This window comes from Ascaphus truei, chromosome 2, assembly GCF_040206685.1.
Source record: "Ascaphus truei isolate aAscTru1 chromosome 2, aAscTru1.hap1, whole genome shotgun sequence".
Taxonomy (NCBI): domain Eukaryota; kingdom Metazoa; phylum Chordata; class Amphibia; order Anura; family Ascaphidae; genus Ascaphus; species Ascaphus truei.
This window is the reverse complement of record NC_134484.1, coordinates 199,388,985-199,415,676: the sequence shown is the minus strand read 5'-3', so window position 1 is coordinate 199,415,676 and position 26,692 is coordinate 199,388,985. Positions and strand designations below refer to the sequence as shown.

The 26,692-nt window shown below is 43.9% G+C and overlaps 1 long non-coding RNA gene and 1 pseudogene across 3 annotated transcripts in view; one reads left to right on the top strand and one right to left on the bottom strand.

Annotated features, from left to right (window-relative positions):
- LOC142487094 (uncharacterized) overlaps window positions 1–26,692 on the bottom strand; it is a 174,914-nt gene that overhangs the window by 90,004 nt on the left and 58,218 nt on the right. The gene's annotated exons all lie outside the window — the stretch shown is intronic.
- Window positions 6,295–7,278, top strand: LOC142488841 (apoptosis regulator R11 pseudogene; annotated as a pseudogene).

The following is a 26,692-nucleotide window of genomic DNA, read 5'->3' as shown; positions in this document are numbered from 1 at the left end:
CTGAACATATAAGCCACAAGTAAGTCAAACAATACCGTGGTGCGACTAGACACACATACTAATAGATGGCTTTAACGTTTATATCCCACAATGTGCAGGGCTTCAATAATCCAACCAAACGCAAATTAGCTTTCTCAGACTACAAAAGGAAACATGCTGATGTGTTACTTTTACAGGAGACACATTTCAGTAAATCCAACGCCCCCAAATATCTTGATAGAGATTTTACCCAGGTCCGCTTCTGCAGAGGTCAAGAAACGTGGTGTGGCCATTCTATTCAGAAATAGTATTCCATTCGAAGGGCAGATAATTAAGAGCGATAACGATGGCAGGTATATTATTGTAGTAGGGACAATTAGGGGACAGAAGATTACGATAGCATGTGTATATGCCCTTGCGAAAGGAGCACGTTTTTTCTTGATAAATTCTTCAGAACCCTAAACTCTGTAGCGCAGGGCGACATTGTATTAGCGGGAGACTTTAATTTGGTCATGCAACCACACATGGATAGATATGGGGGGGCTGGCTTACACAACAAAGGAGCGGGCATATCTCTACGCCAGGGCCTCAAAATCAATCAGTTAACAGACATTTGGAGGGAATTACACCCAGCAGATCGAGATTACACATTCTTCTCCCACCCACATGGCTCATACAACAGAATTGATTACTACTTTGTCTCCTGTCAACTGGTCCCCAAGGTCACCCGAGCGATGATCCATGATATTTCATGGTCTGACCATGCACCAATAGAGCTAAGGTGCAATAATATTCACACTGATAGACCAGGGACGAACTGGAAACTTAATGAATCGATCCTAAAAATCCCCGCGATCTGTGACATTATTGGTACCGAGATAGACCAATTCTTCAAGATAAATGCAGGTTCTGTCAATTCACATTTGGTTCTATGGGAAGCGCATAAAGAGACACTCCGTGGTACACTAATAAATATCACAGCTAGAACAAAAAAAGAGAGAGAGACCAAAATTGTTACGCTCCAAACCAAATTACAGGCTCTCTCTTCTAAACATAAAAAAAATCTAGATCTGCAAACCCTACAAGAGGTAAAAGACACCAAAATGTAATTAAATATGCTACTGGCCTCCAGGGCTGACAATTCGCTAAGTTGGTCAAAGAGGAAATTTTACGAAAAAACAAACAGGCCGGATACAATGCTGGCCCACATGCTGAAGGACAGGCAAACTAAATATAACATCCAAGCTATACGCTTAAAATCTGGTACCCCCACAACCAACCCTCAGAAGATAGTAGAAGAAATCGGCTCCTTCTACGAGACACTTTATAATGGGGAGAAGGTGGCACATAACGCTAAAACGAGCGGTAAAATAAGCGATTTCCTAGCCAGCTCAAATCTAGTGAGATTGACGGAAACAGATAGAAAAGCTTTAAATGCCGATTTCTCCATCGAAGAATTGTCACAGGCCATTAAGGAACTCAAACCTTCAAAGGCCCAGGGGCCAGACGGCTTCTCAGGGCTATATTATAAGAAATTTATAAAGCCGCTCGCCCCAAGGTTGCTCCAAATGTTCAACGCAATTTTAGCGGGAGCCCCATCCCCAAAGAGATGTTACAGGCATCTATATCAATAATCCATAAACCTGGGAAAGACCCACTGAATTGCAAAAGCTACCGGCGCATATCATTAACTAATACTGATTTTAAGCTATATGCTAAGTTATTGGCCAACAGACTCTGTCTCATCCTACCCAGACTTATACATCCAGATCAAGTCGGTTTTATCAAGGGTCGGCAAGTCGCAGATAACACATGACGATTTATTGATCTGTTAGCCAAATCTAACATTAACACCGCTCAAAGTATGTTGTTAAGTGTGGATGCAGAAAAGGCTTTCGATAGGATAGACTGGCCCTATCTAAAGGAGACGCTTGCGGCATTTGGCTTCGGGGATCGGGTGAGTGAAGCGATCCTCTTTCTATACTCTAACCCTACCGCCAGGTTTGTACACCAAGGCTACCCTTCTCTGCCCTTCCAAATAAGGAGTGGCACGAGACAGGGTTGTCCAATATCGCCCCTTCTATTTGCCCTTTGTATTGAACCACTGGCGGCACAAATCAGAGGAAACCCTGACATCTCAGGGTTAAACACATACTCCCAAACTTATAAAGTGGCCCTGTAGGCAGATGATATCCTCTTGATTATCACAAAACCCTTTACTTCCCTTCCAAACCTATTTGACCTGCTGGATCGGTTCTCCAAGACCTCCGGCTTCAAAATCAACCAATCCAAATCAGAGGCCTTAAATGTCAATCTCCCTAGACACACAGAAAAATTATTCAAATTAAATTTCAAATTTCATTGGCAACAGAAATATATAAAATACTTGGGTGTCCACATCACCAAAAATGTTAAAGACATATACAACGCAAATTACCCAACCTAATCTGGACTCTAAAATCTGACCTACAGAAGTGTACATCCAAAAGGATCTCCTGGATAGGACGAATCCATAGTGTCAAAATGAACTTACTCCCCCGTATCTTATACCTCTTCCAGACACTCTCAGTGCCACTCAGGTTGAAGGATCTGCACTCTCTCCAATCTGAAATCTCCACGTTTATATGGGGAGGTAAAAAACCAAGAGTAAGCAAAATAAATATGAAAAGACCTGTTTTGGCTGGGGGTTTAGTGGTACCCTGCCTGTTATCATATTATAAAGCGGCACAATTAAGCCAAATCGTGCAATGGCAATCTAACCAAAGCTGTGCTTTGTTTTGTCATTGAGACACGTGCAAGAGGATTGTCTGTCACACACCAGGCAATGCAAGTAAAAGCTGTAGAAATTGCCAAATCTCACAATTTTCAAAGCAAGGAGAGGTTGGTGTGACCGATTCATGCGTCGTGAAGGACTATCACTCAGGTGCAGAACATCTATCCGTCAAAAGATTTCAAGAGAAGCTGCATAACTTCCAGAGATACGTCATTAAATTAAGAAAGAAAAAAACCTATGAGTTTAGCCAAATTGGAAATGCAGACGAAACCCCCGGTATACTTCGATATGCCCAGAAATTACACTGTCAATCCTAAAGGTGCTAAAGAGGTCAAGATCATGACCACGGGTTATGAAAAGCAGCTGTGTCACTGTGATACTATGCATTACTGCCGATGGCTGAAAGTTGCCATCTTATATAATTTTAAACCGCAAAACGATTCCCAAGAATGAGATCTTTCCCAAAGATGTAATTTTGCGTGCACAAAAAAATGGATGGATGACAGCTGAGCTGATGGAAGACTGGGTAAAAATCGTCTGGAGTAGACATCCAGGAGCCCTACGTAATACACCCAGTATGTTGGTTCGATGCATTTCGTGGACATTAATCTGAACAGATAAAGAATAAGCTCGCCAGAATGCGCTGTGACTTGGTTGTTCCTGGTGGCATGACTAGCCAACTTCAACTCTTTGATGTTTCAGTGAACAACCTGTTTAAAGATCATCTAAGGAAAGAGTATGAGGCATGGTTGCTATCTGAAAACCTTAATTTACCTGGCCCATCAGTCTCACTGCCTATTGGCCCCCGGGTATATTATAGTCACATATCTTGAATGATGACAGGTTTATAATCACATGACAGATGTTTTACACATTTTGGCCTCCATTGGAAAAAAGTAATTGCAGCTTTCGCTGCAATTTTGGTGTGTATTTGTTATATCAAGCTATTGAATCAACTGGCTACACAAATCAAAGTAGTATTTTAAAGATACAATGTTTGCTAGGGTTTGCCGTGGAGAATGTGATATTTTTGTAAAGTTTTGCAAGGCAATACATCATCTGGCTTTCCAATTTTTGCATGGTTACGTGATATTGTAAACTAGATTAACCATCTTTTTAGCAAATGTAATTAAGATAACATATTTTGTTAATGGTCTACTTGTCCATCTCAATATCTATTTCTAACACTCAGATCAGTGTTGATACCAAAAGGGGGAAACCTTTAAAATAAACTTTATTTTACTAGATTTATTATCCAGCTTAACTAGCAAGGTGTAGCTGTGCACATTGAGAGATCCGTATTATTTATTTTCATTGAGTCAGTTATAAAACTCTATTCCATATTGTCATTGGTATTTCCTTAGATCAGGGGTGGGGAACGTCCGGCCACCGGGCCGTATAAGGCCCGCAAAATCATTTGGTCTGTCCCTGCCAAGGCAACCGCAGGCGGGACTTGAAATTCAATAAATCTAGGAGCTTTTTTCATGCAACATAAATTTATATTAAGTGAATCATAATAATAACGTAAATTTTGAGGGACAAGCAAGGAATGTCCATTACGGGATAGACAGGACACATACGAGTACATGCCGGCACAGACACGTATGCTTCTCGTCGGCTGCCCGCGGCCCGTCTGCCTGTATTGCGGTGACTCAGAGGACAGTCAGTGCCAGGCAGGCTGGGAGTGTACACGTTGCGAAAGTGTTAACACACTGTGGCGAAACTACGACGATCCGGTGATGATGAGACGAGATGCGATGATTCCTCACGACGTTGATGACCTTGCCTCCGATGATTGACGACAATGTTGTCGACTTCTTTATCGACACAGACGATAACTCCAATCCAACCTTTATCCATACGTGCACGATCAACAATCCTTGCAAAAACGGAATCTCAGATGAAGATGAAGGAAATTACAGTACACAGAAAAGACCTCAAGAGTCGATGATACGAATGTTGGATATGTTCCAAATCCAAGATGCAGGATTAGAACAGCGATCAAGGCAAAATAATAGCGTTGCTGGCGACACACACACTTGATAGTTATTAAAACTTAAATGGTGTGACATCCTACAAATGGCGACTACAAAGAAAAGAAAAGTTGATGCAAAGTGTCGATCTTTCCAAGAGAAATGAACAAATTATTATTTTTTTGTTGAAGTCAAAGGCAAACCTGTGTGCCTAATTTGTGGCGATGTGTTAGTAGTAATGAAAAAAGCCAATCTGGAGCATCATTACAGCTCAAAACATGCTAAACTCAATGAATTGGGAGGCCAAATGAGTCTGGATAAAATCAATGCTCTTCAGCGGAGTTTGGAATCACAACAAGCCACTTTCACTAGGCCTCGTTGTGAAAGAGACAACGTTATTCAGTCTAGTTATGTAGTGAATGAGCTAATCGCAAAGAAGCTAAGGCCTCATATAGAGGGAGAATTTGTGAAAGAGTGCATGGTGGCTGCTGCAGAGTTGTTAGCACCAGACAAAGTAAAATTGCTTCAGAGTGTTAGTTTGTTTCGGAGAACCGCCTCAGATCGGATTACTGACTTAGCACAAGATATTGAAAAAACATTGAAGGATTCTGCAGGAGATTTCCAATTTTTCTCTCTGGCTTGTTACGAGACAACGGACATAACAAATACTGCCCAACTGGCCGTTTTCATTTGTGGGATTGTATTGTATTGTATCTTTCTAAATGTTACTTTTATGTCTAAAGCACTTATTTCCATGACCTGTTATTTGTATTATTTGTTATTTATATGATTGTCACGTGCATTACTGCTGTGAAGCGCTATGCACATTAATGGCGCTATATAAATAAAGACATACAATACAATACAATGTCAACAGTAGTGTCATGCATACATTTTGTCAAAAGCAGAGGGCTTAACAGCCGCCAGTTTAAGAAGTTACTGAATGATCTTGACTATGAGTACGGTGATCTTGTTTATCACTGAAGTGCAGGGGCAGAGTCACGGGAACAAGCCCATGAGGTTTTACGAACTGCGGGATGAAGTCAAACAGTTCATGGAGATGAAGGGAAAACCTGTCTGGGAACTCAATGATAGCAAGTGGCTGTGTGATCTAGCGTTCATGGTGGACATTACCAAGTACCTGTACCTCTCAGAGCTGAACGTCAAGCTGCAGGACCCCAACCAGCTTCTCAGCTCCCTGTTTTCAAACGTGAAATCATTTGAAGCTAAAGTAAGGCTGTGGAAAGTGCAACTCGAAAGGAATAACACGGTGCATTTCCCCACTCTGGAAGGACAAAAGCCTTCTACGACACTTGAATATGCTTATGAACGTGAATATGAACACTTGGGAGAGCGTGTGTGCACGCACATGAGCGCGCGAGCATAGCGAGAGAGGGGATGTGCTGATTCACATTGAAGAAGATGCTGCTCACTCTCATCTCGTGACACTCCTTGTTCTCGGCTCTGAACAGTCTGACGTCACGGCTGTGTGGCGCTCTCTCTCTCCGTGTGACGCGCTCTCAGTGTGTTGCTGCTGCACAGTCTCAAGACATGGTTGTCTTTCAGCCCTGAGGATGTTGGAGGGTAATATAGTTCTGGTGCAGGACTTTGTGTCTCACAAACTGTCCCAAAAAGGGTTAGGCTACAGCTCTGACCTGCAGTCCGAGGCGATGTCCAACGGGACCTCCTCCAGGGAGCTGCCGGGTGCCCACGAGGGAGCGTGCATGAAGAGCAAGGTGGGCTGAAGGTGCTTAAGACTCTGCAGGAAACATCTGATGAATTTGAGCTGAGATACCAGCGAGCGTTTAGTGACCTGACCGCGCAGCTGCACATCACGCTGGACTCGGCCTACGAGAGCTTTGCGCAGGTGGTGGGGGAGCTGTTCAGGGATGGCACAAAATGGGGGCGCATCGTGGCGTTCTTCTCTTTCGGGTAGGCCCTGTGCGTGGAGAGCGCAGACAAGGAGATGAAGGGGCTACTCCCCAGGATCGTCCAGTGGATGGCCACTTATCTGGACACTCAGCTTGGGCCCTGGATCGAGGAGAACGGAGGCTGGGAAGCTTTTGTGAGTACGTACGGGAATAACACTGCCACTGAAAGCCGGAAGAGCCAGGAGCGGTTTGGGAGGTGGCTGCTGACAGGGGTCACTTTGGCTGGAGTCGTCCTGCTGGCCTCCTACGTGACCCGCAGAAAGATCACTCCCATGCATATATATGTATATAATGTATACCATGTTCATTTATGTAACTGTACTTGTAACCATGTATTATTTGTTTTACTCTGTGCCCAGGACATACTTGAAAACGAGAGGTAACTCTCAATGTATTACTTCCTGGTAAAATATTTTATAAATAAATAAATATGCTGGTGAATGTGCAAAACTAATTGAGGCATTTAATGAAAGAAAGATTCAAGGACGTGAAAAGTAAACAAATGGAATTGAACATCTTTGCTACACCGTTCAATGTGGAACCAGCTGATGTGCCTGATAACCTACAACACGAAATCATTCAGCTGCAAAGCGATGATGAGCTGAAACCTCCCACTACTTGAGTTCTATAAACGTTACATAAGCAATTATGAATTTCCCACTTTGAGGAGACATGCATTGAAATATGCATCTGTGTTCGGAACATATTACTGCTGCGAGCAGTTCTTTTCAAAACCTACCATCGCAAAGAGTCGACAGCGCTCCAGACTGACCGAAGCAAACCTGGAAAAGCAGTTGCGAGTAGCAACATCATCAATACCAGCTAACATCACACGCCTCACCAAAGAGAAGCAGTTCCAGCCATCCCATTAGGGGTGAGTTAATTAAATGTTTGACAAAATATAGCAGGCTAATTTTTAAGTTGAACACACAGAACCCCTCCCTACAAGCTCATATTGAACCCCCAAAATATTTCTTTTGGGGGTTCAATATGAGCTTGTAGGGGTTCTGTGTGTTTTGCAATTCTGTTCAGCTGTTCCTAGCTGATTTTGGAGGGTGGCTCCTCCTTCCCAAGTTTGAAGCTCACCCCTCCCGCTTTTAAATGGTTAAAAGCCCTCTCCATCTCACCTTCCACACTCGTGGGAACTTGCAGGCAGTGTGATTGCGACAAATCTAATACAGAGTGCTTTTCCTAGTATTATACAGGTTAATAAGAGCTTCAATCAGACTTAGAACTATGCAACTAATTTTTACAGATTTATTATAAGTCATTCTTCCTGGTAATGTACAGGTTATTAAGAATTTATATTAGTGTTAGGACCCTTGAGATGTGGTCTGCCTTGGAGGGGCTTGAGGGCTTACAACACTTTGGCCAAAGAGTTAAACTAAAAGACCATTTTATTAAAAATATACTTATATATATTTAGGCACTATACTGTATATTTGTGTCACAGGATGTAACACTGAGCTCTGTCTGTGTTTCATGTTCTGTCTCTGGTTTTAATTTTTAAGTTGATAATTTTGTATGGCCCGCGAATGATGTTATAAATATCCAAATGGTCCTTGGCAGAAAAAAGGTTCCCCACCCCTACCTTAGATAAACAGAGAAGAAAGTCCTGCTAAAATAAAATGGGTGACGGAAAAAAATGTTCAATTGGAAATACAAGTCAAGTCCCTGAGATGTAAGGTAAGGTACAATGGGCCATATTGAATATAAACAGTACTACTTAGAAGTACATTAGGAGCTGTTTATATGAATGGACTATAAGCCACCTTACATCCTAGACCAGAGATGGCAAACTTTTTAGGGCCAAGTGCCAAAATGCTTAAAAAATTCTGAACTTTTTGCGTGCCCAGAACCGTTTATTGTATTTTACCCCCCCCCCCACAAAACACATAACCCCCACAATAAACCCCCCCAAAATAAACACTATCATTTCCCCTCACAATATAATAACCCCAATATAATACTCCCCACAATATACCCTATCGCCACAATCTAATACCCCTAATACCTCCCCACAATATAATACCCCCCCCCCCCCCACAAAATACACACATACACCTACCTTGGTGGTGACATAGAAGTTGGGCCCAACCTTCCTCTCTGCATGTCTCTCCAGCAGAAAGCCGGCTCTGTAACGTAGGATGCCTTGATATGAGCATATCCATATATGGGCAGGGGTCGACAAATGCACTCGGCCACTCGCCCGGGGCGAGTGCATTTTAAACCAATGGCGAGTCTTACTGATGGCGGGGTGGTGTCTCCAGCATTCTCCTGCGTCTCCTGTAACTCCTTTGTCTCCCCCTGCAACACCCATGAAAATGGCTGAGCGGCGTCAAATGATGCTGCGTTGCCATGACAAGGGGACGCTATGTGATGTCATGACCTAACTGACCGAGCCAGCTTTCTGTTGGGGAGACACACATAGCAGGGAGATTGAGAGAAAAATAGAGAGAGAGAGGCAGGAAGACAGCTACAGACTGGTTATGTTTTCTTTAGTTTTAAAAACATTTGGGCATACCAAAAAATTTGCCTTGGCATGCCACGTGTAGCCTTACATGTCACATGTAGTTTAGCACTGCTTGCATATCTTTAGGCATTGGCTTTCCTGTTAATATACCAAAGCTGGAAACAAAGTTACACAGATGATGAGGTTGAAAAAAGACATACGTCCATCAAATTCAACCTATGCAAAATGTAGACGACAGATACAGTACTTTATCATTGCTGTTATGTAATGCCAAATATCTACGGTAGGTTTTCAAAGTAGCACTGACACATACTTAGTCTACTGTCATACTTCAGATACATTTCTAAGTAAGGAGCACAATATTTGACCATATTGAAAGTTATGACTGTCTCCTGCCGTACTTTCTGGATTACAGAACAGTTTCGAGCAGAGGTGAGCAAAATGGGGAGCTCAAGATTTTTCTGGTGGACCCGGCAGTTGCAAGGTAACTCTTTCCCAAGGTATTTAAATTAAATCCTGGGGGGTTGCGTGAGGGGTCTGCAACCTCAACTTACCTTGATTCTACCGGCTTGAGTACTCGTCTCCATGGCAAAACATTGTCAAATGACGTGACGTCACACTACCCCTAAAGTTGGCGTTACTCTAATTCAGACCCTGAAATATAGTTTTTAAAGGGTTTGGATGGGTGCAACACCAGTTAGGCAGGAGTTAGCTAACATAGCTGTATTTCCAGATTTGTTTTCCCTCTCCTCACTTTCTCGACTTGAGTGAAAAACCTATTTTTCGGGTCTGGATCGAACATTCTTAATATCAGGTTATTGGAAAATAACGCACCGTTATGCTGCAATAATGTGATATTAAGCCCATGCTAATTAGATGTAGTATGGGCATTGTTTTTGTACATAATTAGCTGAGTAACCTCAGGGAACATAACATTTGTACATGACTTAGGTAACAACATATTATGAGCCCTGATTTACATTACCGCAGCTTTGTGGATCTAGCCTTAAGACTGTTTTCATTCATTAGAAGTCCTCTCCCACAGTAAGTGCAATGGATAAATCTTGCTTTTGTATAGAGTAGGTCTGCTGAAGAATGCAAAAACTGTTACTTAAGAACTAAGAAACTACATATGATTTTTATCTACATTTGAAGAGTTAACTCAGATTGCTAACAGAAGGCTGGAGATCCTAGGCATATATCTTGCAAGGTAGGTTTGTGTGTAGCATTCAGTCAGATGTCTAGTATAAGGTCTCCATTACGCGAATAATTTACACTATGTATATATTCAACAGAGAGAGTGGTGTACTCCTGCTATAGCTATCTATACTATATTTCTACGTTTGTCATTCTGTTCGTTTGTTTGTATGTCCGAAGCATTGATATCTCACAAACGGCACGACATAGAACAATGAAACTTTTACGGGACATTCTGCTGCTGATTTGTAGGTCAACGCAACTATTTTGAGCTTCCAATATGACTCACCTCCCAAATTATGGACATTCTAAGTTTCCATCGGGTGCTCTGCAAAAATGTTAGAGCAGGAGCGGGGGGTGGCGTGACTACTAAGGGAGGGGGAATGTCCTTGCCTGGATCGGGGCTGTGTGTGTGTGTGTCTGTGTGTGTGATGTGCGATCTGAGGGAGAGATGTGCCAGCAAGGGGGGGGGGGGAAGATGTGCCAGCTAGCGGGGGGAGATGTGCCAGCTAGCGGGGGGAGATGTACCAACAGGGGGGGGAGATGTGCCGCCAGCGAGGGGAGATGTGGCAGCAGAGCGGGGAGATGTGCCAGCTAGCGAGGGGAGATGTGGCAGCAGAGCGGGGAGATGTGCCGGGAGCGAGGGGAGATGCAGCAGCAGCGCGGGGAGATGTGCCGGGAGCAGGGGGGGGGAGAAGGGACATGTGCTGGCACCGGGGGGAGACACACATACACACACACACACAAATCTTCCCCACTCTACATCCCCCCCCCCTCCCCGGTCCCATCTCTCTGCTCCCAGTCCCCGGTTCACCTCGCTCCGCCTCTTCTTCCCCAATTAGTCAGAGCAGGGTTATGTGACCCTGGTCTGAGCACCCAACTATCAGGTTTTTGTCTCCTCAAACACCAAGCTTGGAAGAGTGTGCGGGCACGCGCATGAGCGCTGCTGCTCAGCGCGAGCATCCACTGAAAGCTAATACACACTACACAATTATAATTATTACTCCTTATTCATGGCACCAAAACAGAAAACATTTCAACCAAACACGAATAAAAACAAAGCGACAAATGCTATCATGGAATGCTCAATTCGTGGAAGAAAAAGCAGCAGTAAGAGAAGCAAATAGAATTCAACATGCTACCAGACAAGACAATGAGAATGCTGAAGAAACTTATATTCGACTTGCTGAGCTCCGTGAACATTCTGCAATGTCAAGACTAAACGACACAGCTGAGCAAACTGTCGCTCGACTTGCTGAATGTCGCCATCGAGCTTCAACGTCCAGACTCAACAAGACGGCCAAACAAACATTCGTGCGCCGAATATCAGATCGATTCAGGAAAATTAGCGCTATTGTCAACAAGAATTATACTCAGCGTCAACAGCAACAGCACCGAAATTGCCCCATTCAACTAACGCCACGGACGCCCAAAACTGTTGTTGCTACTCAACAACCACTTCAGCTACAGAGAGTTCGACAAGGCACTTTGCGAGCAAACAACTAGCTCTACATGAAGGAAGAAGCTTTCTTTTATGATCCTTCATTGGACTATTCCAACTTCCCGCAAGTCACTATTGGCAGCATGACTTCCAAATGCTATTTTTGTAATGCATTCAAATTTGAAGGGGAAACAAAAGGTCTGTGTTGCTCCAACGGAAAAGTGGCTCTGCCGGATCCTCAGGAAATGCCAGAACCATTGAAAAGTTTGATAAAGGGACAGCATTCTAAATCAAAGGAATTCCTTTGCCAAATCAGAAAATATAACTCAAGTATCCAGATGACATCGTTTGGAACTTCCGTCCCTATGCAACACAACCAAGGATTTATGCCCACCTTCAAAATTCAAGGTCAAGTGTATCACAAAGCAGGGTCTTTTCTACCGCTACCAAACCAAGAAGCGAAATTCATGCAAATTTATATTCGTGGAGATGAAGAAGCCGAAGCTCTACGTCGTTGTACCATCCTTCCCGGCACAAACAAGAATTTGATAAAGTTTATCCAAAAGATGCTTCACCAACATAATCACTACATTCGAACCTTCAAGACTGCATTGGATGGAAATACGAGTGACCACATGAAAATCATCATCAATGACGATAAGAAACCAATAGAGTTTTCAATGCACCAACAGTAAATGAAGTCGCCATCATCATAGCAGGAAACGACTTTGAAAAGCGAGATATTGTTTTAACAATGCGAAGCAATGACTTACAATGCATATCTGAAACGCACATTTCATACGATGCATTGCAATATCCGCTAATGTTTCCACGCGGAGAAGACGGATATTAAATCAACATAAGTCAAGTGCAGCCAGGAACATCAATTACAACAAGTAAAATGGTATCGGCTATGTCCTTTTACTCCTATCGTCTGATGATTCGGCCTCAACAAAATTACATACTAAATTATCGACACCTTTTCCATCAGTATTTGGTGGATATGTATACAAAAATCAAGACAGCGATTGTTGTTCATTCGGTTGAACCAGAAGAAACTTCGGGTTGATGAATACATCCATCTGAAGGATGCTGTTGTGAACGATGGTCATGCAGAAAAACACAGCAAATTAGTGATTCTGCCATCAACATATACCGTAGGGCCACGTAACATGCATGAATATGCACAAGATGCCATCACCTACGTTCGTTATGGAGGTAAGCCATTGTTATTCATCATGAACACCTTTACTCCCAATTGCAAACAGATGGACGACAATTTGATTAATGGCCAAATCAAGAACGGACCGGAATGATTTAGTGGCAAGAATTTTTCGCCAGAAGCTCATAAAATTCATGAATGTTCTCATGAAAGGGTAAGTTTTTGGCTCCGTTAAATATTGGCTTCATTCCGTTGAGTGGCAAAAGAGGTCTACCTCATGCACACATTTTAATTTGGTTTGTGAACAGCCTAATTCAAAATCAAATTGATGACCTCATCTCAGCTGAAATTCCGCATCCCGCCACCGATAAGAAGCTTCACGACATCGTCATTAAGAACATGGTACATGGTCCTTGCGGCACTTTCAATTCGCGATCTCCATGCATGAAGGATAAAATGTGCAGCAAGATGTTTCTGCGTCAATTCATCAAGGAAACGCAATCATCAACACATAGCTACCCATTGTATCGTCGCCGTAAACCTGAAGACGTTGGACAAACGGCAAACATCCAAATGAAGTCTAGGCATGTGGAAATTGATAATCGCTGGATCGTTCCATATAGTCCTTTGCTTCTGAAAATGTTCAATGCCCACCTCAACGTTGAGTGTTGCAACTCTATTAAATTGATTAAATATATCCTTAAATATGTCCAGAAGAGATCCAATCAAGATATTTTTACGACGACACGTGACAATTGCGGAAATGATGAAATCTCAGAGTATCAAGCAGGCCGGTATATCTCAAGCAATGAAGCGACAAGTCGGATATTCGAATTTCCCATCCACGAACGACACCCAACGGTCGTGCACCTTAATGTTCCCCTCGAAAACGGTCAGTGCACCTATTTTAAACAAGGCAATTTGCTACATCTTATGGCCAATCCATCAAACACAACATTGACAGGTTTCTTCGAGCTAAGCAAAACAGACGATTTTGCAGCGTTTGGACCACAACAAAGGTGGCATAATTTTCATCGATGCACCTGGCGGAACTGGCAAGACATTCTGGATCAATTTGCTCCTGGCCAGATTCAGAGGTGATAAGAAAATAGCGCTTGCTGTTAGTCTTCGGGAATCGCTGCAACTCTAAACACTGGTGAACGAACAGCTCACTCCACATTTCAACTGCCGCTGGATTTGATTCACACAGAATCCTGTTTGCAACATAAAAAAAAGGTACTGGCAAAGCCAAACTGTTGCAAGAGTGTCGTGCTATTTTTTGGGATGAAGTGCCAAATGATCCACAAGCATGGATTTGAGGCATTGAATCGATCTTTGAAGGACTTGCGACAGACCAATCAACTAATGGGAGGATTGATTGTAGTTCTTGCTGGTGACTTTCGTCAGACATTGCCAATTATTCCACGCGGCACGATGATGGATGAGATCAAAGCGTGTATTATGTCATCAGAGCTGTGGAAATACATCAAATCAATTAAGCTGATAACCAACATGCGCGTTTAGCGAACAAGTGATTTCGACTCAGAAATTCTCCGATTATTTGCTAAGCATCGGCAATGGAAAGGAAAAATTTGACCACGAAACCGGCAAAGTTACACTTTCTGAAGAGTTCTTCAACATTTCGACAAGCATCGAACATTTAATTGGTCATGTGTTTCCCAATTTAACGCAGCACAACAAAAACCACAAATGGCTTCAACAACGAGCGAAATTGGTACCAATAAACACTACAGTCAACGACATTCATTTCTCAATTCAGAACATGATACCAGCTGCATCACAATATTTTTTTCCATTGACACAGTTGTAAACGAGGATGAGGCAACAAACTATCCAGTAGAATTCTTGAATTCGCTAAATCCAAGTGGAGTGTCCCCTCATAATCTAATGTTGAAAGTTTGCGGTCCCGTTATGCTTTTGACAAATTTAGACTCACCTAAGCTATGCAACGGAACACGGCTGGTTGTCAAGGCAATGCAGACATATGTCATTGAGGCAACAATTTTGACAAGAGCTTTTAAAGGCGAAAATGTTTTGCTTCCACGAATTCCGCTGATTCCAAGCGATTTGCCATTCACCTTCAAGCGACTGCAGTTCCATCTTCGTCTTGAGTATGCTATGACAATAAACAAATCAAAGGGCCAATCATTGAAAGTGACTGGAGTCGACCTTTGAAACTAGTGCTTTTCACATGGACAACTCAATGTTGCTGTCTCACGAGCGGAGGATCCTAAAAACCTGTTTGTCCTCGCCGATATTAAAAAACAGACCATAAATATTGTCTACTCACAGGTGTTGAAGGATTCAGATAAATAACTGTCACATTAAAATGTTTTTTTTATAGAATGTATTCAATATTACATTCCCCGGGCGAAGCCGGGTACAAAAGCTAGTAATCTAATAAAGGGATAATACATGGCGGGTGGGGTACACAGGGAAGTAATTAAATGACGTAAGCACCGAGAGAGAGAAGACTTCATACATGATGGGTGGGGTTTACAGGGAAGTCATTAAATTAAGGGAGACATCTCTCTCTGTGCTTATATTTTCAACAAATACTTTGTGTGCAGGTAAATGTATTCATTAAAAATATTAAGTCATTACAAATAATCATCATGACAAATATTTCTATTTTTCTAAACCAGGAGTTGTCAACTCAAGTCCTCAAGGGCCACCAAAAGATCAGCTTCTAAGGATAAGAACAAGAGGGGATAGAAGGAAAACATCCTGCAAACTACATAGACTCCCCTGATATCTACACTTCTTTAGAGGACAATACATTACCCCTGAGAGTGAACCAAACCAGCTTTTGCTCCTTTTGCTGCGCATTTCGCCACCAGCACAACTCACCACAGCACACCACACCGCATTTAAATTTAAATCTGCTGTTGAAGCAATATCTTACATGTTTGTTTTGTTTAATAAATCAGTATGTACGATGAGAAAATATTTTTTGTTTTTGTTAAACGATTTTTAAAGACATTTTTAATGTATTCTAATGTTACACACTTGTTTCTATAGCAACCATTTACAAAGTCGCACCCTCTTCCTGTTCTGAAACAGGCTTTGGCTGTTGAACCTTGCCTTTTCTCTAGCAGCGTACCAATTGTATCTAGCGACTGCCTGGTCACATGATCTTGCACACAGAACTTTGCATCTTTGGTCCTCTTCTGTAGCACTTAGAGATTTATTGAGCCACCAAGATAAATCATCGCCAATCGATCACAGGAGAACGGATTGATCGGCAACTAAGCTAATCACTTGTCTGTGTGCAGATTGTATTGATGCACACACTTTTTTTAATCGACAGCTTGAACTGCTGCTTTAAAAATGTGTCTTCGCGTCTGGCGGAGCAACGACCATGCAAGATGGCGGTGGGGAGATCTTAATGGGGGTGAGATGTCAATCGTTGAGCTGCAATGCGGCGAGGTGTCCTGCGGTGACTTATGCTGGTGGCAACATGTGTGGCGACAGGCCACTGGCGGTAAAAAGTCCTAGATTGCCACTGAGAGCTTCCTATTGTTGGTTGCTTTATGAATTTGGTTCTCCAGCTTAGTCCAGCCTTGTTACCTGTGCTACTCATTGCAAATACAGACTTTGTGTGTTCCTGATTCTATTGACTGGCTGCCAGGCCTCACCATATTTGTGTCTTTGGCCTGTCATGACCCCTGGCCTGCCTGACTACGTGGTTCTCCTCTGCCTGCCTTGACACTCGCCTGCCTAACTATGCTCTAGTCTTCAGCCTGCCCTGACCCTGGCCTGTTTATCCTGTATTCAGCCTGCTCTGACCTTCGTGTCTGACCTTCACTTCTGCCTCATCCATTTGTACTGTGCTTGCTTGTGCCTTAGGCATTCTACATGACACCTGCCCTGAACAAGTTCTATGACACACAGACAATCTTTGCGGTCATGCTCCATCCAGGCCCTCTGGCACCAGCCATTTAGGATCCGCTCTCTGCCTCAGAGCCCACCGTCACCCAATGCCTTACACTGACAAGATAAAGCAGGAGCAAGATAAAGGGGTTGTGACAGAGTCTGTATACATTAGTAGGAGGTGGCAGTATGCCCACTGATTAGGCAGTCCACAGGTGATTCTGTTCACGCGCGGGATTACCTCCAGGGAAACATCCACAGGCCACACAGCGCATACAGGTGTCGTCACCAGGTACTGCGGGGGCAGGTCCCGTCTCCGGACTGCATCGCGCGCGGACAGAGCGCCCAAGCTCCGTGTCAACAATGATCCCATTACCCACTCCCACCTGTCTCCTGCACCGCTCTAACCAATCATGGCTTCCGCTGAGGCCGCGCCTCCGTTCCACCCCCCCTGTCTCATTGGCTACTCAGGCCTATATATGCTCAGCAGTGCCACTGGCACTTTGGCCGAGCATAGATCCATGTATCGTTGTTTTGACTTCACAGTCTCGTCTTGCCTTGTCTTGCTGTATCTTGCTTCCTCTACCAACCCGGCTTTATCCTTGGGCTCCGCACCTCCTGGCTTACTGACCCCGGCTTACCACTGACCCTTCGCATCTCTCCAACCCTGACCTCGGCACTCGGACAACAACTATTCTACTATCTCCAATCCTGACCTTGGCTAATAGTACCTTCTACGATCCGAATCTCTCCTACTCTGACCTCGGTAATTATTACGACAACTCTGACCTCTCCAACACGACTCGCCTACCTCGACCAACCCACTCTCCAGACATGCCTCCGTGGCTGTGGGTGGCGTTATTACCAATTCCCACCTCAGTCCTGGGGTCCCGCCTTGTTTGTGGTGAGCACAGCGTTACAGTATGCTCAGCCCCGCAAACATGGACCCCACTGAGGTGGGACACGTCTTGGCCTCACATGCCAGTATATTTTCCAAACTGGAAAAATATATTGAAAACTATGACCGACAAATGGACTTATTGCAGCAGAACCACCCGGCTCTCACGGTTTAGGTGCAACAGCCCACTCCTTCCGTGCCCACCGGTCCTCCCTCATCCCCGCTGTTTAACCCTTTCTCCTCTGAGCCTTGACTGCCCACCCCGAATCGCTATTCAGGTGACCCCATGGATGCCGAGGGTTTCTCAACCAATGTTTCATCCAGGTTGAAATAACGCCTTCTCATTTTCCTTCTCCAAGATCGTGTATATTGTCTCTCTGCTCACAGGCAACGCTCTGGCTTAGGCTTCCCCCATCTGGGAATAGGGGTTGGACCTTACACAGGATCTCGGACGTTTCACTAAAGAGTTCAGACAAATCTTCAATACTCCGAGCCATAAGCCTCTTCTTTGTTTCACATCTCCCAAGGAAATCGTCTGGTGGCCAGATACACCTTAGAGTTTCGCACCATCGCGGCCAAAACAGGATGGAACAATGAGGCCTTTTCAGCAGCTTTTTGGCAGGGACTATCAGACCTCCTTAAGGATAAACTCGCTGCCCAGGAATGCCCTGCGGTCATGGAAGAACTGATCGCTGTCTGTATCCAGGTAGATCAACGTCTACAAGAGAGGCAAGCTGAACGCTCTCGCCTTCATCCCTAACGGCCATAGCACCCGCTTTACATTTTTCTCCTGCAGATCCTCCCGCCACTGACGATCCAGAACCCATGCAACTGGGAAGTCATAGATTGTCCTTCTCGGAAAAGCAGCGCAGTCGCTCTGCAGGACTCTGTCACTACTGCGACCATTCCGGACATCAAGTGCTCCTTTGCCAACTCAAGTCGGGAAAAGCCAACTCCCAATGAGGTACAGGGGAATCTCATTGGGAACACTCTATTTCCCCTACTACCAAGGATACCTTGCCAACCAGGATACTGCTTCCAGTCTCCCTCACGGGCCAAAACTATCAGACCACAGCCTTGGCCTTTGTCGACTCCGGATCAGGCGGCAACTTCATCGACCAAAGTTTCGAAGAGAAGAACTCTGTCCCGCTTATCCAAAAGGCGGTTCCTATCGTATTGGAGGCCATCAACGGTCGACCACTACAATCGGCTTTCATCTGCTTGGAAACCAGCAAGATCACACTAGTGATGGAGGACGACCACAAGGAGGAGATTTCTCTAGATGGGATCCACACACCGTCTGTCAAGGTAATTTTGGGGATTCCATGGCTCCAACGCCACAATCCCCACATTGATTGGACTAATAAAAGACCCATCCAGTGGAGTACCCTGTGTGCCAAGACCTGTGCGATCCCAGCCCAACAGATATGCGGTTTGAGTACTCCCGGAGAGGATAAGAGCAGCTTGCCAGAAATCTATGCAGACTTCCGGGATGTCTTCGACAAGGCACAATCTGAAGCTCTACCTCCCTATCGTTCATTCGACTGCCCGATTGACCTCTTATCCGGTTCCGTCCTTCCTAGAGGAAGATCTTACCCTCTCTCACTCCCAGAGACCAAAGCTATTTTCGAGTACATACAGGAAAATCTAAGGAACGGGTTCATACGTAATTCCACTTCTACAGCCGGAGCAGGATTTTTTTTTTGTCAAGAAAAAAAAACTGTTCTCTTCGCCCTTGAATTGAATACAGAGATCTATCACACTAAAGAATCGTTACCCATTACCACTGATCTCTGAACTTTTTGATCGCCTTCAGTGCTCTACCATCTTCACTAAATTAGACTTGCGTGGTGCATATAACCAAGTGAGGATTCGCCAAGGCGACGAATGGAAGACAGCCTTCAACACTCGAGACAGTCACTGTGAGTACCTGGTCATGCCATTTTGACTTTCCAAGGCTCCGGCCGTTTTCCAAGATTTTGTGAATGAGATATTCCGGGATCTCCTAAATCATTTTATCATAATTTACCTTGATGACACTGATTTTTTCAAAGTCACTTTCAGAATACATCAACCACGTCAAACAGGTACTATTACGCCTCCGCGAGAATCACCTCTATGCCAAATTGGAAAAATGCCAAATTTCACCAGACTTCCACGGCATTCCTAGGATACATTATTTCCCACTCTGGTTTCTCTATGGACCCTGCCAAACTTAAAGCAGTTATAGACTGGCCGCGACCCACGTCTCTCAAAGCTTTTCAACAATTCCTAGGGTTTGCGAATTACTACCGTAGATTTATTCGGAACTTTTCATCCACAGTAGCCCCAATCACAGCTTTGACCAAAAAAAAGGGGTAGATGCTACTTCCTGACCACCCGCGGCTATCCAAGCCTCCGACTTCCTAAAGACGGCCTTTATCTCAGCGCCTATTCTGATACACCCGGATCCCAAGCTACCATTCACCCTGGAGATGGACACATCTAACGTTGGGGCAGGGGCCTTCTTATCCCAGAGACAGTCACCTCAAGCCAGACTCCATCCCTGCGCCTTTTTTTCAAAGAAATTCTCCTCATCTGCAGAGCAGAACTATGATGTCGGGAATCGAGAACTTTAGAAGAGTGGAGGCACCTATTGGAGGGTACAGAGAATCTGATTTACCATACTAACAGATCATAAAAATTTGCTGTACATAGAGAGCGCCTGTCGTCTAGGAGCTTGCAGGCTCGCTGGTCACTTTTTTTTCACGATGTAATTATATAATTTCTATTATACCTGGTTCTAAAAATCTGAAAGCCGATGCCCTGTCCCGTCAGTTCATAGTCGAGGACAAGCAAGAGGATCACTTGGAGACTATTCTCCCGTCCAAATACATCCTATCCGCAAACGCATTCGATGTCTTGGACGACATACTGGTGGACTATTCCCGCATTCCTGAGGGTCTAGAGGTTCCAGAGGGTTGTTAGTTCGCTGCACAACGCTTTCGCAGGAAGATTCTGGAGTGGGGTCATTCTTACAAGTCCGCCAGACATCCAGGTACCAGAAGAACCACTGATCTTATCGAACAAACCTTTTGGTGACCCACTATGCAAGGAGATATCAAAGAATTTGTCAAGGCATGCTCCACATGCGCCGGTAAAAAGACTCCATGCAGTAAATCACCGGGACTCTAACATTCTCTCACCAAACCGGATCGCCCTTGGAACCACTTGTCCATGGACTTTATTGTTGAACTGCCCGTGTCTAAAGGAATGAACACTATCCTTGTCATTGTTGACTGGTTCTCAAAGCACTCACATTTTATCCCATTGAAGGGACTTCCTAATTCTGCCACACTGGCGGACATTTTTGTCAAGGAGATATTTCGTATTCATTGCGTGCCTCTAACCATAGTGTCCGACCGAGGCTCACAGTTTGTCTCCAAAGTTTGTCGCTCGTTCTCTCAAAGAATGGGTATTTCATTGCACTTTTCATCCGGGTATCACCCTCAAACCAATGGCCAGACAGAGAGAACCAATCAAACCTTAGAACAGTATTTGTGCTGTTTTGTGAAGTTCCATAATTCAAACCGAGACAGGGTGTGGTTATCGTCAAAGAACATCAGACTCAAGACGCCTACACTCAAGTTGGCACCAAGATTTCTGGGTCCATCCATACCCAATCGTGGAAAGAATCAACACTGTGGCATATCGCCTCCAACCCCCCTCTTTTAGGAGGATACTCTTGGTTTTCTATGTCTCTCTTTTGAAGCTCGCTTTCCGGATTCTTCTTTCGCACCACCAGCTGCAGTAATCGTACAAAGCCAAGAAGAGACGATGTACAGTCCATTATCGATTCAAGATTATCTAGAGGAGCCATCTAGTATTTGGTTCACTGGAAAGGGTTTGGACCAGAGGAACGGTCCTGGATACCCCACCACTAAATACGTGCTCACAATCTGATAAGGTGGTATCATCAGAAGTACCCCCTCAAGCCATGCTGGAGTCGCCAGGAGGTTGCTCCTGAAGGGGGGGGGGGTACTGTGAGGATTCAGGAATCGCGTCGCCTATGGCGCGCTCCCGCCATACCTCCGTTCATGCGCGGAACTACCTCCAGGGAAACATGCGCAGGCTGCACAACACGCACAGGTGTCGTCACCAGGAAATGTGGGGGTAGGTCCCACCTCAGGATTGCGTCGCGCGTTAACGGGGTACGTGATACGTGTGCAGCGCGCCCAAGTTCTGTGGCAACAATGATCACATTACACACTCCCACCTGTCTCCTGCACCGCTCTAACCTATCATGGCTTCTGCTGAGGCTGCGCCTCCGCTCCGCCCCCATCTCATTGGCTACTCAGTCCTATATATGCTCAGCAGTGCCACTGGCACTTTGGCTGAGCATAAATCCATGTGTCGTTGTCTTTCAAATCTCCTTTGCCTTCAGTCTCGTCTTGCCTTGCTGTATCTTGCTTCATGTACCTACCCGGCTTTATCCTTGGACTCCGCACCTCTGGCTTACTGACCCTGGCTTACCTCTGACCCTCCGCATCTCTCCAACCCTGACCTAAGCACTTGGACAACAACTATTCTACTATCTCCAATCCCGACCTTGGCTAATAGTACCTTCTACGATCCGAACCTCTCCTACTCTGACCTTGGCAAGTATTACTACAACTCTGACCTATCAAACCCCGACCCGGCTACCTCGACCAACCCACTCTCCAGATGTGCCCACGTGGCTGTGGGTGACGTTACTACCAATTCCCACCTCGGTCCTGGGTCCTGCCTTGTTTGTAATGAGCACAGCGTTACAGATCCTAATTAAGTAAGCTCACCTGCTTTTAAAAGCAAGTTAATGTTCCAGAATTTAGCACTTGGAGGTCTAACCTTAAGAAAAGTTCATTATTTAACCCTCAGTTCTCCAAGGGTCCTTTCTTGACTACCTTCGAGGACTTGGTCATTAGGGATTTGCGCATTTTGTCAGAGAGTTATTCTATTAATGTAGGCAAACATAACTTAAATCCTAAGGAAAAACAGGCACTTTTTTCTTTGCAAAAAAACTGCAAAATTGTAATAAAAAATGCTGATAAGGGAGGAGAAGTGGTAGTGCAGAGTAGGGCTAGCTACCTCAAGGAGGCTTACAGGCAACTTGGGGACGCTACCACCTACTCTGCACTACCAGATGACCCTACAGTACAGTTTTTGTCATCATATAAAGAATTGTTAGAGTTAGGGGTAATTACACAAGTATTAAATAAAGCTGAAAGTGCATTTTTGTGGAACCCTAATCCGACCATCCCAGTGTTTTACCATCTCCCAAAGGTCCATAAGACATTGGTCGATCCTCCGGGGAGACCAATCATTTCGTCTATTGGATCTTTGGGAGATGGTTTATCAAAATATATTGATCAATATTTACAACCCTTTGTGAAGGATTTACCCTCCTTTCTGCTGGATTCAGGAGATCTCATCATTAAGCTAAAAGATGTAATATGGAACCCACAATCTATTTGGGTGACCATGGACGTAACGTCCCTATACTCAGTCATAAGACATGACCAGGGGGTGGCAGCTGTCGATCATTTTATCGGAGGCCAGGATAGCAATCAATTTCACACAGCATTTATTTTAGATGCCATAAAATTCTTATTAACGCACAATTACTTTCTATTTGATTGCACTTTTTATTTACAACAAAGGGGTACGGCAATGGGCACGAGCTTTGCACCGGTGTACGCTAATCTGTTTATGGGGTGGTGGGAGTCACTGTTCATTTTTTCAAGCACAAATCCTTTCCGTAAGTATATCACATTTTACAAAAGGTTCATCGATGACCTGATTATGGTTTGGGGAGGGGATTTAGATACGTTACACAATTTTTTCACATATATTAATTCGAATCACCTTAATTTAGCTTTCACTTATAACTTTCATGCACACCACATTGACTATCTGGACCTCCGATTATTTATTGACATGCAAGGTCAAATCCAAACGGAAACATTCAGAAAACCAAATGCAAGGAATATGCTGCTACGAGCAGACAGCTGTCACCCACCAGCGGTCATCAGGGGGATCCCCAAGGGCCAGTTCCTCAGACTGAGGAGGAATTGCTCCACGGAGGAGGCTTTTTCTCGTCAGTCTGAGGAATTATGCCATCGCTTCCATCAGAGGGGCTACAATTTAGATGGTTTAATTAACACCTCCAAAGAAGTTGCGTTAACCAACAGAGAAGATTTGTTTAAAAACGCTAAGGGTGATCCACACAGGGAAACAGCTAACATTAGTAATAAGAACAAAAAAGATTCTGGGTTCATGAAAGGGGATGTTCCATTAATGATTACCCAATATAATAGATGTAGTCATAAAGTACAGAATATTATACGGAAGCATTGGAGCATCCTAAAAATGGATGGCAGCCTTAAGGATTGTGTCAAGCAGGGCCCCCGCTTTGTTTACCGCAAGGCCAAAACAATTGCTAGTTACATATCCCCAAGTTATGTCGCATCCTCTAATCCATCCACGAGAAAATTTGTAACTAAGGGTACATACAGATGTGGAGGTTGTAAGATTTGCCGATTTATGTTTCCCTCACAGTGTTTTAGGGGCCTAATATCTAACAAGGAATTCCCGATAAAATCATTCATTAATTGTAACACCCAATACGTGATTTACCTCCTAACCTGTGGGTGTGGGATTAACTATGTGGGTAGGACAATCAGACCACTTAAGAACAGAATCCTTGAACACATTAGATTAATTCGAAAAGGAGACACATCCCATCCGGTGTCTAAACACTTTTCTCAATGTTCAAAAGGGAGCCTCAATGGGCTCAAAGTTCAAGGAATTGAACAGATCCTTCCGAAAGAGAGAGGGGGTGATTTACTTGGCCTTTTAGACCGCAGGGAGGCATATTGGATATTTATGCTTCAGACCAGAACCCCCTGCGGTTTAAATGTTGAGTGGAATCTGGGCCACTTTCTTAAAAAATCTTAAATAACCTTAAAAAAAACTTTGATAAATAATAATAAAAAATAGGCATTATGTGTTATAAACAACAGCTTGGATTCATTTTACCACTACTTTTGCTGTAATAACAACATGCTTCCTCAAAATTTAAGCATAAAAAGTCATAAGATATATGATTTGATTGTTTACTATAATATGATGTTGCTAAAATACTGTCTTCTGTCAATTATCCTATCCTATTGTGTGGGCATCAAACCCTGATATATCATTAGAGCCTTTATGATATATTATTTATTTGTCGTTTGCCACTTGTTAGTCAGTAGCCTTTGTTGAGGGCAATGTTATGATGACTTTTGTTAAAAACATCATTGATTAAATCAATAGCCAGAGAATATGCATAACATATAATGTGTACAGTTGATTCCTCTTCACAACTGGAGACACAGAAAAACAAGACATAACACACAAAGTCTTGAGAATTATTTTAAATTGTTTTTAATACATTTTCAATAAATTTTCTGTATTTAGATAAATATGATAGCATTTTGCCTATATGGATTATAGATCCGATCTATGCTTATGCTTGGGATGCCAAGTGTAACTATGACGGTATTTTCTTGATATGGATCTTAGATCCCTTGCATGTATATTTTTTTGTGTATGTCAGTATATTGGGATCTACATTGGGGATGGGCACCATTCTCAATGGGAGCATGTATTGGTTTACTCTAATTCTTCAGTGTGCTCCTATAGAGTATGATAAATGATTTGTTTCTCCCTGTACTTTCTCCCTTCCCCTTCGTGTATGCACGCTGGTCTCTGGAGCGATTGGAGCTGCCTCGTCTGCTTCACACAGTCATTGGTGGTGCAGCGGCGCGTCTCAGCCAATCAGAGATCGTGGTGACGTCACGGGGGGACGGGACAGAGACAGAGAGTAAGGGAATGGCATTTCCCTTCACGGCTCACTGTGAGCATGCGTGAGTGACGCTAAGGGGGCGGTCCTTACCCACAATCCTGAGGGTTGTTGGAGCGGCGCACCGGATGACGTCACGCGCATGCGCAGTGGGCCCGTGGCACGATTTTTTCACAGATTGTTTTAATTTGCTTATCAAATAATAGGTATTTAAGGTGCCCACCCAAAGCAGACCCCATACTCCTTGATAAAGGACCCGTTGGTCCGAAACGCGTTGGAGGATTTTGCCTGTGTCCCCTAAGGGGTGATTTTGTCTCATACCATGCTGAAATAAAAGAAAACTTTTTATTCCACACTTGGCTCCCTGGCTGTGCGCCATTCGTTTTTTGCTGTTGGATACTTCTGGATTCTGGATCCTTTAGGCTTGCACGCCAGCTGAGGAAACCCTGGAGATGACGTGAGTGGGGTTCATTGGTTTAGACTATTATGGTTAAGTTTGACTTATTGTCACTGATACTTACAAGTCTTAAAGTACCTACCCACTCCCACTGGTTTCTCCAGGGTCTATAATAATATTATTTATATACTGGATGGAGTAGCTGCGGGTTGGAGCACCCCAATTCTTTCACCTGCTTTTAAAAGAGGAAATGCCTCTGGGGCAGCAGTCTCTCTCAGACACAGAGAGGACAGATGAGAGCAGACAGACTGACACGGGCTGCTCATATTTATGCTGTCCCGAAGGGAATAAAGCTCCCAGGTAAGGAGCCAAGTGGTGTTACTGAATATTGTTGTTCTGGTTTAGTTTAGCTAGCCAGCCAGGTAGATAGGGGAACCAACTAAATAAAAGTTCAGTTTAACAGGGATAGGTTTTTGGTTTATGTTTTGTTTTACTTAAAGGGATAGAGAACCCATTGTTTTGTTACATTTTTGGACAAATAAAACCACCAGCATATTATTTCACCGGACAAATTGTGTTGCCTCCTCACTAACCACGATCCACAGGGTCAATATATTCAATCAATGTGGGTTCTTATGGTCTCTGTCCTGTGCTCACTGCTTCCAGTTTCTCCTCACTGCTCACTTGTAGTTCTACATGACACCTGCACTGAA